Raw genomic sequence first — 19,115 nt, forward strand, 5'->3', positions numbered from 1 at the left:
GACAGAAAGTCCATTGTCAAAATAATTTTGTTTGTAATGGCCTTCTGTCATGTATGGCATGGCAAGTAACATCATATTTTTAAAATACGGAAAAGATTTTGCTTTTATAATAATCAATTCTCAAGATATCTAAATTATAACTTCTGCCTGGCCACTCTGGGAACTCCCGTCCTGGGGTCTGCAGGCAGGTCAACTCAAATACCTGAGGAACATACGCAAACTTATGGGACACTTTGAAAGCAGTACTAAGAGGAAAGTTCATAGCTCTAAGTGCAAGAAACTAGAGAATAGTCACACCAGAAAGATGACATCACAACTGAAAGCTCTAGTACAAATGGAAGAAAATTCACTCCTGAGAAGTAGACTCCAGGAAATAATCAAACTGATGGCAGAAAACAATAAAGTCAAAACAAAGAAAATAATACAAAGAATCAATGCAACAAGGTGTTGTTTCTTTGAGAAAATCAACAAGATAGACAAACCTTTATCCAAACTAACCAAAAGGCAGAGAGAGAAAACATGCAAATTAACAAAATCAGAAATGAAAAGGAGGACATAACAATGGACACTGAGGAAATACAGAGAATCTTCAGGTCATACTTTAAAAACCTGTACTCCACAAAATTGGAAAATTCAATGGAAATGGACAATTTTCTAGACAGATATCACTAAGCAACTTAAACAGGCCAATATACCCTAAGGAAATAGAAGCAGACATCAAAAGTCCCCCAACCAAACAAAGCACAGGGCCAGATGGCTTCTGTGTAGATTTCTACCAGAAATTCAAAGAAGAGCAAAGACCAACATTTCTCAATAGAAGCACAAGATTCATTGCCAAACTCTTTTTATGAGGGTACAATTACCTTGGTACCTAAGTCACACAAAGGCTCAACTAAGAAAGAGTACTACAGAACAATATCACTCATGAATATTGATGCAAAAATACTCAATAAAATACTGCAAACAGAATCCAAGAGCATATCAGAAAAACCATGCACCATGATCAAGCAAGCTTTATTCCTGGGATTCAGGGCTGGTTCAACATATGAAAATCCATCAATATAATGCACCATATAAACAAACTGAAAAAAAAACTACATGATCATCTCACTAGATGCTGAAAAGCCTTTGACAAAAATCCAACATCCCTTCATGATAAAGTTCCTGGAGAGATCAGGGATAAAAGGAACATAACTGAAAATAATAAAAGCAATAGGTAGTAAACCAACAGCCAACATCAAACTAAATAGAGAGAAACTCAACTCGATTCCTCTAAAATCAGGAATAAGACAAGGCTGGCCAATCTCTGCATATCTCCTCAATATCATACTTGAAATGCTAGCTAGAGCAACACGGCAACAAAAGGAGATCAAGGGGATACAAATTAGAAAGGAAGAAGTCAAACTTTCACTGTTTGCAGATGATATGATAGTCTACATAAGTGACCCAAAAAAACTCTACCAGGGAACTCCTACCACTGACAAACACTTTCAGCCAAGTGGCAGGATACAAGATTTACTCAAAAGAAAAAAAAATCAGTAGCCCTACTATATACAGATGATAAGAGGGCTCAGAAAGAAATCAAAGAAACATCACCCTTTACAATAGCCACAAACAACATAAAATATTATGGGGTAACACTAACCAAACAAGTGGGAGACCTGTGTAGCAAGAACTTTGAGTCTTTAAAGAAAGAAATTAAAGAAGATACCAGAAAATGGAAAGATATGCCATGCCCTTGAATATATAGGATCAACATAGTAAAAATGGCAATCTTGCTAAAAGCAATCAACAGATTCAATGCAATACCAATCAAAATAACAACACAATTCTTCACAGACCTTGAAAGAGCTATACTCAATTTTATATGGAAAAACAAAAGACCTAGGATAGAAAAAAAACTGTATAATAAAGGAACTTCCAGAGGCATCACTGACTTCAAGCTCTATTATAGAGCTATAGCCCTGAAAACAGATTGGTATTGGCACAAAAATAGACAAGTAAACCAATGGAATCGCATTGAAAACCCTGATAATAACCACATACCTATGAACACCTAATTTTTGACAAAGAAGCTAAATATCTACAATGGAATAAAGAAAGCATCTTCAACAAATGGTGCTGGCATAACTGGATGCTGGCATGTAGAAAACTCCAGATAGATCCATGTCTACCACCATGCACAAAACTTAAGTCCAAATGGATCAAAGACCACAATGTAAATGAAAGCCACATTAAACCTCTTAGAAGAGAAAGTGGGAAGTACCCTTGAATTAATTGGTATAGGAGACTTCTTCCTGATAAATGGGACCTCCTGAAAATGAGAAGCTATGGGGAGAAAGAGGAACACTCCTCCACTGCTGGTGGGAGTGCAAACTTGTACAGCCAGTTTGGAAATCAGTATGGCAATTCCTCAGGAAAATGGGAATCAGCCTACCACAAGATCCAGCAATTCCACTCTTAGGCATATACCCAATTCCACTCTTAGGCATATACCCAAAAGAAGCAAATTTCTATAACAAGGACATCTGTTCAACTGTGTTCATAGAAGCATTATTTGTAATAGACAGAACCTGGAAGCAACCTAGATACCCCACTCCCCCAATTGAAGAATGGTTAGAGAAAATGTGGTACATTTACTACTCAGCAGAAAAAAGAAAAAAAATTGGAAACTTGAAATTCACAGGCAAATGGGTAGAACTAGAAGAATCCATTCTGAACAAGATAATCCAGTAACAAAAAGGCAAATATTGGATGCACTCACTCATATATGGATTTTACACATAAAGCAAAGAATGACCAGCCTATAATCCACACTTCCAGAGGAGCTAGTAAACAAGAATGACCCTTAGAGAGACATACATGGTTTCCCCAGAGAAGGCAAAAGGGACAAGATCTCCTGATCAAATTGGGAGCATGGGGGGAGGGGAGAGGGACCCATGAGAATGAGAAAGGGAGAAGATGAGGGCTGAGGAGAACATATAGGAGACAGGAAGTTTGTGTAGGGGAAATAATAGAGGAGTGCAAAAGAAGAGTTGCCAGCAAAGGGGGAGCCAGTACAGGTTTAAAGAGAAATCAGGCAGCAGGGAAATGTCCAGAGATCTACAAGGATGACACCAACTAACCATCTAAGCAACAGTGGAGAGGCTACCTTAAGTGCCATCCCCTGATAACAAATTTGACGACTAATTTATATACCATCCTAGAGCCTTCATCCAGCCGCTGATGGAATTAGAAGCAGATACCCGAAGCTAAAAACATAACTGAACTGGAATCTAGTTGCAGAGGAGGAGTGATGAACAAATGTTTCAAGACCACCCTGGTGAAACCCACAGAAACAGCTGACCTGAACAAGGGGGAGGTCTTGGCCCCAAGACTGATCACTGGGAAACCACCTTGGAACTGACCCAGACCCCATGAATGTGGGTGTCAGTGGGAGGCCTCGGAAATCTATGGGGCCACTTGTAATAGATCAGTACTTATCCCTAGAGTAGGAATGCACTTTGGGAGCTCATTTCTCATAGAGGGTACTCCCTCAGCCCCACCACATGGGGGGTGGTACTAGGCTCTATCCCAAAGGATAAGACAAACTCAGAAGACCTAAATGAGAAGGCCTCACTCTCCCAGGGGAGCAGAAATGTTATAGAATAGGTATGGTGTTAATGGGGGGCAGGAGAGGAGGGGAAGAAGAAGAAATGGAGATTGACATGTAAAACAATCTTGTTTCTAATTTAAATTAAAAAAATTAAAAAAGATATGTAAATTATCACTGTCAAAATTATATTAATCCATTTCTGAACATGGAGTATATTTCCTCTGAAAAGGTTCTACTAACCCTACAATCACATCAGAAAGCAATCTGATTGCTTTAAATGTTTTTATTTTATCATTATTTATATTTTTGGTTGTGAGCCTAGCCTTTAATGGCTGAGCTATCCCTCCAACCCTATATCACTATTTATAAGCAAAAAGAATGTGACATTTTAATATTGTGCATGTCTAATATTATAAATTATTTTTTACAACTAATCCATTTAAAGTATTTGAAACTATGTAATATATATTACATAGCTATGATCACTAGCAAAGAAATACATTAGGATCCTCTATCAGTTGCACATTTATGCTTCTGCACTGTATTCTTCTAATTGTTAGTGACATTGGAAATATTTTTTCTACTCTGTTTTATACCATACTTATTCAATATATACATGTCTTCCTTCTGTTCTTCCATGTGCTAGATTTTTAGAGCATTTCAATTTACTTTGATTTTACTTTGATGCTCATATGTTAACTGGGAGACATTATGCGACTAATTTCTTAACTGATATTTCAAAGCATTTTGATGTTCACAACATTTATACTTTGCTATCCACACAGAACCATGCTCATCATATTTTGTTCCCTTTTTATCCACCATGACTGCCTCAGCATTCTCATTTTCTATAAGAATTGCAAGGGTCTTTGAGAGTTTACAAAGACAAGAAACCATTCTGACAGGGAAAAATTAAATTTACACACAAAAACAGAAGAATCCAACTTCATATTGTTAAACATAACTATCTCTTTTATTTCAAAAGTGAAGAATATCATGCCTAACTATTCTGAGCTGCTCATGTAAGCAATAGTAGTTTCACAAGGAAAGAGCTCCACATAATGTTTTACTGACTTTAGTGACTTCAGGAGAGTAAAACCTACAACAACCATCTATCTAGAGTTACAATGTTTCAGTATTTGCAACTCTGGGATAAGTCTATGGCTAAAGGATTTTCCATCAAGCCTGATAACCTATGGCCAATACATGGAACGAACATGGTAAAACAAGGAAACCAATTCCCATGAGTTTGGTTTTAACCTCCACATTTTGCTCTAGCACAACCAAGCCTCACATATAAATGCAAAATACACACATATAAGCGCAAAATAAATAAATACAATATTTTGTCAAAGGTAACAGAATTTTATAATATTCTAGTATTGAAAGATAAACTTGTATAGGCAACTCATTTGAAACAAATCCTCACAAATGTGCATGTGACGACTTACCTACAATAATGATAATATGTAGTTTGGAAGTTTCGATTTGATTTGAAAGCATATCCAGTGTAGAACTCTAAAGTTATATAGAAAGAAAAATCTATACTCAATACATCTGCAGTGAATTATGAATTTCATGGTGTCTTAAAACTTGCCTTACTCAACTATACAAATAATGTGGGAAGATTTATAACACAATTCAAACATGGTTCATACTTATAGTGTTGAGTTCTAATAGTATCATCAAAAGAATTTTGAATTGTGTAACATTTGCTGAATTTAGTGATTAGGGGGTGTAGGATGTAGTTGCTACAAAATGCCATTGACTGTAATGAACTGGGTAAGAAAATAAGCAAGCCAGAACCTGTTCCAGAATCTTATAAGAACATACTTTAATATCTAAAGATATGATAAAGTGTGTGTGTGTGTGTGTGTGTGTGTGTGTGTGTGTGTGTGTGTGTATGCATCTTCCTGACTGTGAATGTGTATATCTTGCATAGAGTCTAGAGTAAGATTCAAGATATCCCTTTCCTTATTGACTTGAAACAAGGTCTCTTACTGACTGTACAGCTTGCAGTTTGGGGTATTCTGATAAGCTAAGGAAATCTTAAAATTCCACCTCTCCTCTCCCTCCAGTGATTGGTTTCAGGTGCAAACATCTCTTCCTCGTTCTTGTTTTGGCGGGGGGAGGGGGACAGTGTTTTTCTGTAGTTTTTGAAGCTTCCCTGGAACTTGCTCTTTAGACCAGGCTGGCATCCATCTCACAGAGACCTGCTTGTCTCTGCCTCCTGTCTCTTTCTGGTTCTTTAACATTAGTCTGATTATTCAAACACAATCCCTGAGATCCTATGCTTACAGAGCAAATGCTCTTACCTACTGAGCCACAAGCCCATTCCTAATTCTGCATCATAGGTCTTTGGAATCCTTGCCATTCAAATACAACAAATCAGTTATTAGAGTTTGTACTTCTAAGAGGAAAGGAATATAAATAAGTTAATGAAGTAAATTTCACCAAGGGTTTTTTTTGGTTTTTTTTTTGTTTTGTTTTGTTTTTGGGCTTCTTTTACACAGCTTTACTTTACTTTTCAAACAAAGGCACATATTATCTAGAGCCTCAAAGTGTCATTTTTAATACATTAGTAACTGGGTAAACCTCTATACTTTAGAAGTATTAGGGGATAATTTACTTGTTAATCCTGGATTACCTAAAGAAATTTTAACCACTATGTTTGTTTTTTGTTTGTTTGTTTTCCTTTAATTTTTTATTTAAACTAGAAGCAAGATTTTTTTATGAGTAGATCCCAGTTACCTCTCCCTCCTCTCCTCCCCTGCTCCCCACTAACACCCTACCTATCTCATACCCTTTCTGCTCACTAGGGAGGGTGAGGCCTTCCATGGGGATCTCCAGAGTTCCTGTTTGCCAAGGTTTTGGAGATATATTTATTCCTTACCATGCTTAGCAGTGAGTACCATTGCTGTGTAGTAGTAGGTAGATTTTATTTTGTCTGTTCAATGGGAACTCCACTCCTTTTATTAAGTAATTTAGTTGCAGGCTATTTATATTTCCTTCTGGATGAATGAGCTGTTCTAAAGATTAACTTGCTGCATATTCAGTAATGGTCAAATTTTTTCATAACTCTAATCCACAGGGGAAAGACTTATGTCAATCATAGTCAGGATCCTGAGTTTGTAATGTTCTATATAAGTCATCAGTGATAGCCTCCTGAGTCATCCACTCTCCACTCTTCATTGATCTACAGAACTTGATCCTTTACTGTATTTGCATGGAGCTTTTCCAACAATAGCCACACTGTTATCTCTCTTCAACTAGGTCTTACTGGTCTCCCTACAGTTTAAATGTGCAAGGTTTAGACAATAGCTTTCATGGGATTGCTCTTCTATTTCTAATAGTAATTTTTTAAAAAATAGTCTTGTTTTGGAATACAATTTTTGATACTGGTGAAATTCATGAACATCATATCAAAAAATTACACATTGCTTAGGCCGTGAAACACGGATGGAAAAATAAGGGAAATCCTGTCTCAAACATAAGTAATAAATAAGTTTGAACATTGTACAGAATTTATCATCACATTTCACTCCTGGTAAATGTGCAGTAATCGCTTGTAAAGCAAAAGAGTGAAGATCCTTTGTATTGACAAAAATAACATCACTGAAAAATAAAAGAACCACACACTGATGACGAATACATGAATATGCAAGCACAAACAATACACTCACAAACACACCACACACATACACACATACACAATAGTTACATATTATTCACAGGAAAATCATTTTTAGTTTTTCAGACCTCAATGTAGAGACTAAGGAAAAATCTTTTTACAAGCCTCAACTGGATATGATTCTATTTAGGGTTTCTTTTTTCTTTCTTTTGTTTTTCTTTTTTTCTGCTTTTGGACATTGATCAGTTTGTGGTTCTAAAATTCTTGGCCAGATGTGATCTCCTGTAGAAGGGCCACTTCAATTTAATGTCAGGATCACAGGCCCTATTCACTGAAGAATTCCAATCCTTAATTTCATAAACACTGCATTTTTATGAGCACTTTCTACATATCAAAGTCCTGGCACTTAAGACATTGTGTTCTATAAAGCAGGCAGCTCCTTTCTAAGAAAAAAGTAAAATAAAATTTTATGTCTGTGGTGGCTGTATTGATTATAATTTCTCATTATTTTTTTAACTCAAAGTTTCTCTAAACTTCCCTTAATTACAAAATAGGTGAATTCTTTCGTTTGCATACATAAATGCATCATTTTGATGATACTGACCTAATTAAATGCAAGGCTAAAGAAAAAATAGAAGCAGACACAAAATACTATCTCCTACTTTGGTATGAGATGTCCTCCAACAGTCCTTATTCAAATGGTAGATCTCTAAATTTACAATTTTAATGTGTAGTGTTCCCCCAAGATCATGAAGCTACAGCAGGATTAGAAGCTTATTGTGTATTAGTTATAAAAGAGCCTTATATTAATACAGATCTCATCTACAGACTTGCTAATTAAGAGGCAACAGTATGTGAATATAGGTATCATTTATTGATTCATTACTAAGCACTACTTGACTCCAGTCTACTGAGCTGGTAAGATGTGGACAGTATCATAGAATAGCTAATGTACTGGCATTTGAAGCATTTTGCTGTGGTGCTCCCAACTTTCCTTCATTAAAATGAAGTCACTCACAAAAGAACTCAGAGTGCAAAGGGATGCAGGGAACAAGGGACTACATCCAAGAGCATCCCTAGTCAGATGGGAAACTCTGCTCTATGAACATGACTTCGATTTGAACTTGTTGAAACCTTCTTGAAATAAAGAACCTAGGGAGATGAGAACATAGCTGTCTTCATCACACATTTCCTCAAGCAGGGCTTCCATCCAGAGTTGCAGCCCCACATACCTCTAACCTTCCGAAAGTGAGTTGTTTCAATTGGTTACTTGGTTATTTTATGTGTTACTTGATACCATGCATGCACACTCCCTTAGCTGTAATATTTCTCTCAAATTTCAGCTTCTGAGAAAATTACTGTTGCTGCTTGGTGAAATGAGAGACTGTCCTTCACATGTGGTCTTTGCTCTACAAAGTAGAAGTCAATAATTTTTGAAACAATATTATTTGGCCACGTAGAGCTCAGTGTTATAATGAACAACACTTTTCCACAAAGCGAGTTATTCCTTGGATAGCTGTGTTGCCATTCACCTGTGTGAGTTGAGGATAGTTATTGAATATTTCAAACTTCTACTCTTCATATCTGAAAATAGAGTAACAGATCACCTGCAGTTACTTTCAACGTGCACAAAATATGTGTGGACATATGCAGGCATTCTTTCAAATTATTCAGAGTACTCACATGTTTTTTTCCCAGAACACTGTAGAGTCTTATATTCCTAATCAGCACTGGAAGTGAAGGAAAAGGTGAATAGAAAAACACTGGTATGAATTATGCTCATCCCTTTCTATATTCTGTCATTTTTGTTCAGTTTTAGTGTATTTCTTGTCAATTTGCTTTGCAAGCACTTTGATCATGTTTCAGCCAGTATTACAAGCTCTATTAATTTATTTTACTCCTATTTTTCACTTCCTTACTTTTATTCAATGTATTTATTTCAAAAGATTGTCCTAATTTTTTTCCTAAGGATATTGCAATTGAGAAGGAAAAGGAACTGTATTGGAAAAATGGCCTGCAAAGGGCGCCTTAGTCAGAGAAAAATACAACTATGAGGAAAACCTTAATTATTACAACAACAAATCAGGAAAAGATAACAAAGGGGCAGAGAAACCAATAGAAAGGGAAAAGTAAAAATAGCTTACAATTAGAAGTTTTCAATTAACGCCAAGTTTCTGTTGAAAGGTAAGGATTAGCTAAACAGAAGAAGCAAGGCAAATTAAAATATAATCTTAGTTAAGAAATACAATAACTATTCTACCTGAACATATAAGAATGTAACTTAGAAAAAAAGAAATAATAGTTGCTGAAGAACTTGCTTATATAACTAAAGCAGGGTAGTGATTGTGATGAATGTCTAGCATGTAGTAGTCATACAATAAACAGCAAGTTTGAAATGTTCTGAGAGAGACAGATCAATGATACTGATAAAGGAACTTCAGTTTGTTTAGACTACAAAAGCAAAAACCTAGGGAAATAGAATAAAAGTAGGAGCTGTTGGAGCTGGATAGATGGCTCAGTGAATAAGGTTATTCCTCAAGCCAGATGCTCAGTACTCACATGAAAAGCTAAGCATGCTGGTATTGTGTCTGTAACCTCAGTGCTGGAAAGGAGAGGAAGAGGTGAACGGCTTCCAATGGCTTGCTCTCCAGCTAGCCTAGCTGAACTGTGAATTCCAGGGTCAATGAGAAATGTTGAAAATTCAGAGCAATAAGGAGTTATACTCAACTCAACATGACCTCTGACATTCATGTGCAAACAGCTTGGTGAGTGTGCATACATACAGGAATGCACACGCACAAGGCACACATTCAATACACGGGTACATGATAGGTGTTGTTTAAATAAAACCATGTTAAATAAAAAAGGCAGTGAGGGAAAACAGTTGTGAAATATGTAACACAGATTTTTTTTAATGAAGTAATACAACCTAACTACTTGAAAGAAACAATTAGTAATTTTACAGTCATAGCATTATTCATACATTTGTTCAATAAATTCCCACATATAAACTTTAAATAACACTGTATACATTAATTGAATCAAGAGATACAAAAGGTAAAGCTATATATCCTCAGATATATAAACTAAAGCAGGCAATAGAAGGTATTCATTTTGCTTTAAATGCATTTACATCACCTTAATATTAAAATTCAATATGCATATAGATGTTACCATTTAAATTTAAAATTTTCGGTATCTTTTAATACATTTATATTATTGGGATTTTACTAGTATCTAATAAGAAGTGTCTCTTCGATGATGTCATTACAGTTTTGTCAAGTTAAATCAGAAATGGAACATAAGTAGAAGCCATCTGTGATGTTTGAACTACTCCCTGATGAATCATCTCCCATCATGACCTGAAACACTTCTATGTACACTTTCACACATTAATCAGGTCTTTGCAATCATTGCAGTTGCTTGGTTCCAGATGAATTCGATATGGTGGAGACTTTTAGACAAAGAAACCCTGGCAGTTCTCATAGACCCTTTAAAAGCATTTTCTCCATAACCTTTTTGAGTTACACTTATTATGTAAATGTTTGAGTTGTTATGGGAACATTTTTAGGAACTTTTGGAACATTTTGACATAGGGGAATAAACACTTGAAGGACAAAAAATATACTACAGAATAAAATATTCACTAAGTTTTTGACTGTTGTAATTTCCAAATTGGTAATAAGTTAATGTTAATAATTACCATAATAAAATATGTTGTTTTCTTATATAATATGAATTCAATTGTTCTATATAAACCATTTATTGCACCATTTGTAAACTCCATTTATTTCTAAATGGGCCTAATATTATGTTAAATAAATATACTTGATTATCAGTATTAAAAGTTAATAATTAAAGATCAATTAAAGTTAATGTGGAAAAAACAGAAATGTTAGTATACACTTACTAAATCATAAAAGCATCAATTATCAAGTTTAATATATGAGTTTTCAAAATATAAAATTTTAAAAAACAATATTACTGGTGACTATGTAAATAACATTTTCATTAATTAAAATGTCAGTTGGACACCTAGTTTAAATCCATAACATTGTTAATGTCAAGACTTCAAAAATTTTCTTGATTTGATACTCAAAGACAGTTAATAAACACCATTTTAAATTAATAGTTGATATAAAATTAATTGTACTTAGTGGGACAAAGATGTCAACATATTTTATAGTATGTTGTATTCACAATGCTACAAATTGGCAATGTTTTCTAGAAAACATTCTCTAGGATTGCAGTGAAAGGGACTGATAGTGGCAGTTTAGGTGGTTCAGATAGACTGACCTGACCAGGAGTTCTGATGTTCTCCCTGTTCCAGTATCCTTTTATAAGCTTTGTGACAGGCTCCTCCATGACCTTCTATATATTGATAACCTAATCCTCAATTCAGAATGTGAACTTCTTCTGAAAGGCAAAATTGTTGCTGATATAGTCAAGTTAAAATAACGTTAGAGTTTACAGTGGTCTGATGACACTGGTTTGAATATAATTGGAACAGGAAGATGATGAGACAAGACATAGGAAAATGTCAAGTGGGAATGAAGGTAGAGAAGTACTGTACCTGCAAGCACACTAATGAAACCTCCAGATCAGTGAAACAATGAATGCTTAGTTTATGGCACTCAGTTGTGTACTTGGTACAGGCAGTGAGCACAAATCAAGGCAAACACGATTTCCTCTTGCCATTCTTTTGATAAATGTGCTTCTGAGCTTTGAGGATATAGGCTTTCAGGAGTACTTGAAGATGATTATTCTGGGTTAGAAGACAATTGCAGAGCCACTGTTTTTCATTGTTGTTTAGTTTTGTTTTTAGCTTTCTGCTCATGCTATTCTCCTGCACAAGGGCAAATATTTTTATTTAATTTTCGTTCACAATCCAAGTGACCTGAACTGTGTTTTTGGCATATGGCTGGCACTCAATAAAAATTTGTTGCCTGAATGACTGAATCCTCTGGTGAGAGGTGAAGGATCTAACCATTACTTCTCCCTGAATAGATGGCTGTTCAACCATATCATAGAAGTGGGCCAAGGGACCACTTATCAGCATATCCAAAAGGATTTCTCAGCAAATAATTGTGGGTCAGCTCCACAAGAAAAAGCACTAAATTATTCCTCTAAATCCCCCATTAAGGAGAATAACTCAGCCATTTGTTAGTTCTACATGTTATTCCTGATATTTGAACTGTGACATAAAAAAGGAATTCTGAAAAAATAAATGCCACCATAGAAGACAAGCCTGGAAAGTTTCTACAATCACTGTTTTTAAATATTCTAGAGGATGCCAGAAGACATAATTTATACAATGTATTTCTATAGAATTTACAAAATGACCAGGTTTCACAACCCGGCAATTATGAAGTAGCTGCACTTTTTTTTTTTTTTTTGCAAGAGAAATGCATGGCTCTCACAGCACAATTAAGATAGGACAGGAGAAAAGTAATCCATATGTTTGATTTCTAACTTTTGAGGTTGGCCACAACAAGCAGAGTTCAGGAGTGTTGCAGAGTTCAGGAATGTAGCAGGAATCAGTGTGATCTACTGCTACAAGTATTGGCAGAACCCTGGAATGCCGCTGAATCAGTGTTTGATTGTGACACTTACCCTGTCAGACAGAAGGGAAACCTTTCTCCCCTTGCAAATGATGCCATCACATTTCACTATTTGTTGGGGGAAGCTTTCTGCTAGCTGTGGTGAACCACTTTCATTTACAAAAGCTCAAAACTTCAAATGTAAGGAGTTGACATTTTTAGCAGCCATTGGCATATTTAGGTAAGTAATCAACAGTATAATTAATTTCTTCTAACATGTCAGACATCGTCTCTGTTATTTTACACCCTTATTCTATTCTTATCTCCCCCCGACCACTCACCAATTAGATACCAGCCTTTTGGGTTTTTTTTTCCCACTGTTATTTGTACCCTGCTATTGTCATCTATCAATACAACCTTCATCAGAACAATAATCTCCACTTATTTTCCTGATCTCTGTAGTTTCTTTAGGCTTTTGTTTAATGAACTTTTTAAAAATTTTACTGATAGTAAAATTGCATATCTGGATTTGTAATCGTAGTAATAACTGTCAAATTACTCAAGTTATCTAGATGTAACTAAATTCAAACTACTCATCAATCAAAATAATATATGGCACCAGAGAGAGGTTTCAGTTTGTAAGTGTGTGTCCTGGCTGGTTTTGTGTCAACTTAGTACAAAGTAGAATTACAAAGAGGAGGGAAGTCACCATTTAAGGAAATGCCTCCGTGAGATCCAGCTGTAAATTATTTCTCAACTAGTGATCAGTGGGGGGAAGGGCCTAACCCTTTGTGGGTGGTGCTATCCATGGGCTGGTAGTCATGGGTTCTATAAGAAAGCACCATCAGCTACTGGGTGAAAGCTATATGATAGCATAAAAGCAGTCATCAATCTTGTTGAAGGGAAAGGGAATTTAAGGTAACTTCTCCACAATTGCTTAGATTCTTAGTTGGGGTCATCCTTTTGGATTACTGGGAATTTCCCTAATTCCTTGTTAACAAGAAACCCTCTAATGGCTCCCGCTAGCAAGACATCTCTTTCCTTGCTCTCCATCTCTGTCCTTAATCACTGGGCCAAACTCCTGGAGTCCAGATGTAGAGAGGGAGAAATGATGAACTAAGGGGTCAAGACCATGCTGGGGAAACCCACAAAAACAGCTGAGCAAGTAGGAGCTCATAGAATTCAGACTGACAGCTGAGGAACCTGCAAATGACCAAACTAGTCCCCTGAATGTGTGGGGGGTTTGGGCAGTCTATGCGGCTGCTCACAATATTTATCCCTAGTGCATGAACTAGCTTTTTGGAGCCCATTCCCTATGGAGAGATACTTTGCTCAGCCTAGATACAGAGAAATTTAAGGTGAATAAGTGTTACCTCCGAACTTGCTCTTTGGTCATACTGTTTCATCACAATAGAAACCCTCACTGAGACTGTATGCTTCAAGTAAAGCCGAAGGACCCGAGTTGTATCCCAAAAACCATGTGAGAAAGTCTGGTTGCGTCTTTTGCATGCTTGGAAGAGCAGTGCTGTCTATGGCGGATGGAAACAGGAGGATTCTGGGGCATGCTGTCACTTAGCAAAGTTCTAAATAAGTGCCTGACACTGTCTTAAAGAAATACGATGGAGAATAGAACAGGACAATAAGCTCTCTCTCTCTGACTTCCATGTGCACATGAGAGAGAGAGAGAGAGAGAGAGAGAGAGAGAGAGAGAGAGAGAGAGAGAGAAACAGAGAGAATAATATAGTGGTGTTACTGTTAAAATAATAAGCTCCCAAACATAGATTTCCAATATTTCTGAGTAGTGTTGAGACAAATAATAAATAGAATAGAATACTGGCAGCTAGTTTTCAAGGCACATGACTCTTGTAGTCTTTCACTTTGTTTTTAAAGAAAAACTTAAACAAAAATCTGCAAAAATTATCTTCTTTACTAAAATAGTTTATTATTAAAAATGACCAAATATAAGTCTCTAAGAATATAGACTATTCAAACAAGACAGAATAAAATATTTGCTGTGATTTAGAGAATATGCCTAAGAATCAGAATAGTAAAAATCTTAGTTGACATCATTTAAGCAGATATAACATTTATTTAATATGTAAAGTTTGGAAAAAATTCTATCCATGAGTACTGTATTTGCAAAATGTCTACTCCCTCCAACACTTCCAATGTTTCCCCCTCCATCTCAAATTCCTCTCTTTTATTAATTATCATTGGTTTACACACACAAACACACTGCATTGTCTATTTGTGTATATATATATATATATATATATATATATATATATATATATATAATACTGAATGCATTTACCGCTGCTTATGTATAACTATTTTACAGCTGATCAGTTGGGATAAGGGCTCAGTCCTGGAAAAAATTATCTCTCTCTCTCTCTCTCTCTCTCTCTCTCTCTCTCTCTCTCTCTCTCTCCCTCCCTCTCTCCCTCTCTCTCTCTCCCCTAGTTGTCTATAACACTTCATTTACTAGTGAGACTGTGAAATTTCACTGAGTAATTTTGGCATGTATGCTACATATTTTTTGTCAAAATGCTGAAAATCCTTGATTTTCTTCAATGAAGATGTAAAGGCTAGGAGTTGCAAGGTAAAACAAACATTTTATCCATGAATTTTACCTATTTTTAATTGCTTATAATTTATTATAATCTGCTATGATTTTTAACAATTCCTTAAATCCTGAATATTCACAAAACAGTACCTCTGGTGAATGATGATGCTGATAACCAAATCTACATTTTCCTGAAGTAAACATTTAGACATTCAAAAGGCATCTGTATACATCTTACATAGATATATATTACTTAGACATTAATATTTGAAAAAAACACTAGTGGTATTCAAAATGTCAGTGTGAAAAGATACCATTTTTTTAATTGCATGTATCCGTTATGTTATGATGACAGTTTTTAGCTTCACGGTTTCTTTCTGGGAACTCATGTGTGCTTATATTCCTCATGGCTTTTGAGACTATTAAGCTGGATGATGTAAGATAAATGGCTTTCCTAGCTGAAAAGCATTATGCAAATTTTTCTGTAAGAAGGCAATGCTTCAGAAATGAGAACTGTTGAGCTCCTAGTGCTTATAAGAGTCTATCGACGGCTATGGGATTCTGGGCATCATGGTTAAATGGAAAGCTGTTCCCTGTGCTCTTGCATGAAGTGCATTGATATGCATATTTAGACTCAAAGAAGGAGTCTTGCAATGAGATCTGAGTTGTTCTCTACTTGCAAGCTAACACATTAACTTTCCAGGGTTTCACAAGAGACAAAAGAGAACACAGGAGACCTAGGTCAAAGTTTCTCCTGTCTACTGCTCAAAGAATGTAGCATCTTCTTCATACACTCCTCTTTCCTTCTCACCCCCAGGCTCACTTTCCTTGCGGGCAGTGAGCTTAGGAGTTAACACACAGTGGCACCATGTCTCAGATGGGGCATACTGAATTAGGGAAAACACAATTTTTATGAGGCTTTTCAAATCTCCCAATTACTTTCCTGGTGGAACTGTGGCTTTATCATTATTTACCTGACCAGTGTTGAAAGAAGAGCCGGGAGGTGGTGGTGCATGTCTTCAGTCCCAGCACTCAGGAGGCAGAGGCAGGTGGATCACTGTGAGTTCGAGACCAGCCTGGTCTAAAACAGCTAGTTTCAGAAAAGCCTCCAAAACCACAGAGAAACAAAGAATGTGTCCACCTCAGGGGGATAGATCTCTTCTCCAATCCTGTTTGTTTGTAATCATATTTGATGTTTGGGACGGAAACTCCGGTGCTTCCTCAAAGTGAAAACTGACATTGAATGAACTCACAACGGGGATGTTGAATAAACACGTGCATCTATAAAAGTGATTGTATTTCATTCAACATGAAATTTCTCTGTAAAACACAAAAATGTATTATAGGTTGTAAAATAAATATTTTGGAAACAATATTTTGATATTGATTTCTGCTTCCCAAAAGTATGAGAAGCTTCCATATGAATCAGATGTTTCCAGAGTGGAGTAATAATCCCATAATTCACAAAGAAAGATGGCATTTATCTGTGACTTCTAAATAAAATGGCCTTTACCATTTCTCTCTACCTTTTCATCTTCAAATAAGATTTTATCATCTGAGATTTTACCTGTAGAGATAAAATAAAAAACAAACTAATGGATTTCTTCTACTTGTAAAATCTCATAGGAAGTAGCAGATACTATGAATTACACATTGCAAAGCTGGGTTGATAGCTTAATAAGATCATTTTGGACATTTGGTTATAAATGCTTAATCCATGTTGAAGTCTAAATCAGTGATTAAAGCATATTCCCAGTCAGCATAATGTTGCTAATTGCCCATTTCAAGTAGAGATCCAAGTTTAAGTATTTCCCTGACATTTTCTTCAGGCAAAGCAATTGAGTGAAATCTATCTGCTTTTTTTTTTTTTTAACCCCTCTTCTTTTTTAAGTAAATGGACTTCATTTACACCATTTCTGTTTTACAAAAACCTCACTGGTTCACAAGCTAGTCCCCTGATAAGATGTAGTAGTAATGTATTCTTATTCTGCTGTTTCTGTTTCCAAAGGCAGCAACTCTAATATGCTCCTAGGTTAAGTAAGTGTGTGTGTGTGTGTATGTGTGTGTGTGTGTGTGTGTGTGTGTGTGTGTGTGATACTAATTATACTTCACTTTGTATTATTTCAGAGACATATACATAAAAATAAAATGTGAAATAGATGATTCAAACTTGAGTGGGCCACAGATGAAATGACTAGCAAACACAATAATTCTGATTTCTCTCCCTGAGCCTAGACACAAAGGGGTTGACCTAGGCCCTACCCCAAAGAATATGACAGCCTCTGAAGACACTCTAGTGGAAAGCCTCACCTTCCCTGGAGAACAGAAAGGGGATGGGATAGGTAGGGTGTTAGTTGGGGGGGCTCAGGGGAGGAGAGGTGGGAGAGGAAACTGGGATTGACATGTAAAACAATCTTGTTTCTAATTCAAATAAAAAAATGGAGACAAAATTCTGATTTCTTATGGCACATATGCACCCAGTACAGTAACTTACTCTTTCAATGATAATGTGTGTAGATCATAATAATATGAATCTCACTGAAAGAAGGAATGGCTTTTGACAACATCCAGCATCCTTTTGTGATAAAGGTCCTGGAGAATCTAGAAATACAGAGAACATATCACACTACCAAAAGGCAATCTGCAACAAACCCACACAAAGGGACAAACACTATTTCAGCCACCAAACAAAGTAGTCCTCTCTTGGATAATATACACACTTGCTCTGAAAGAGGGAAGATTATTTGAAAAAAGAGAAAGAAAAATAAAACCAAGAAAGAGCTCCAGACCCCCATGATCAAGGGTAGAAACAAAAGGAATATGATAAACCATCACAACATGTCCCCAATTCACAACAATCACTTGGAAACAAAATGTGAAAATAGAGTTGAATAAACAGATAAGATTACCTAGAAAAATCTACATAACTCCTGCAGCTAATGCTTGTGGATCATTATGAAAGAGTGAGTGGAAAAATTTTAAGATCCAGAGAACCAGCAAACTTGTGAGGTTGTGTCTCTAGCTGTCATTAGCTACACCCAAAGTGTCACAGACATGACTGCCTAAACTTGAACTGGACTAGGACAACAACAATAGGCATTCCAAAGCAAATATTTTAATTTCCATAGAGCTTCAATTGTACACAAACAGGAATGCTTAGAGCAGAGATACAGCATCCCCATGCAAAAAACATGCCAATTGGATTGTCCAATACCAAATGACCATTGATGATAACATGTGTACACAAAAATTATGCAGATTGAGCAGGTTATATTTAGGGATATGTATATTTACAACATGTAACAACAAATGATGAACAAATTGGCCATGCATTCATAAGAGAGAAGGAGCTGTGTATGGGGGATTAGGGTGAGGAAAGAGATAGAAGACATGATGTAATTATATCATGATCTCCAAATTTAAGGAAATGGTCAAAGCAATTACAAGTTCTACATATAACATATTCTGATTATATTTTCCACCCTACTCAATTCTTCTCAGATCCTCTCCATCATTCTTCTCTCTCCAACATTCTTCTCTTTCATAAACAAAGCAAAAACTCCCAAGCCAAATATCAAACAAGTAAAGAAACAAAAATCTTTTAAAATGATTTTTAGAAACTTTCACACTTACCAGATCTGTGTCCTTTCATCCTTCATTATTGCAAATATGTTATTTTTGTTTTTTGTTTATTTGATTGATTAAATCTTTTTGAGACAGTGTCTCCTTATATAACTTTGGCTGGCAGGGAAATCATTATATAAAGTATAAAGAAAAGCATGC

This window comes from Cricetulus griseus, chromosome 2 (assembly GCF_003668045.3).
Source record: "Cricetulus griseus strain 17A/GY chromosome 2, alternate assembly CriGri-PICRH-1.0, whole genome shotgun sequence".
Lineage (NCBI taxonomy): Eukaryota > Metazoa > Chordata > Mammalia > Rodentia > Cricetidae > Cricetulus > Cricetulus griseus.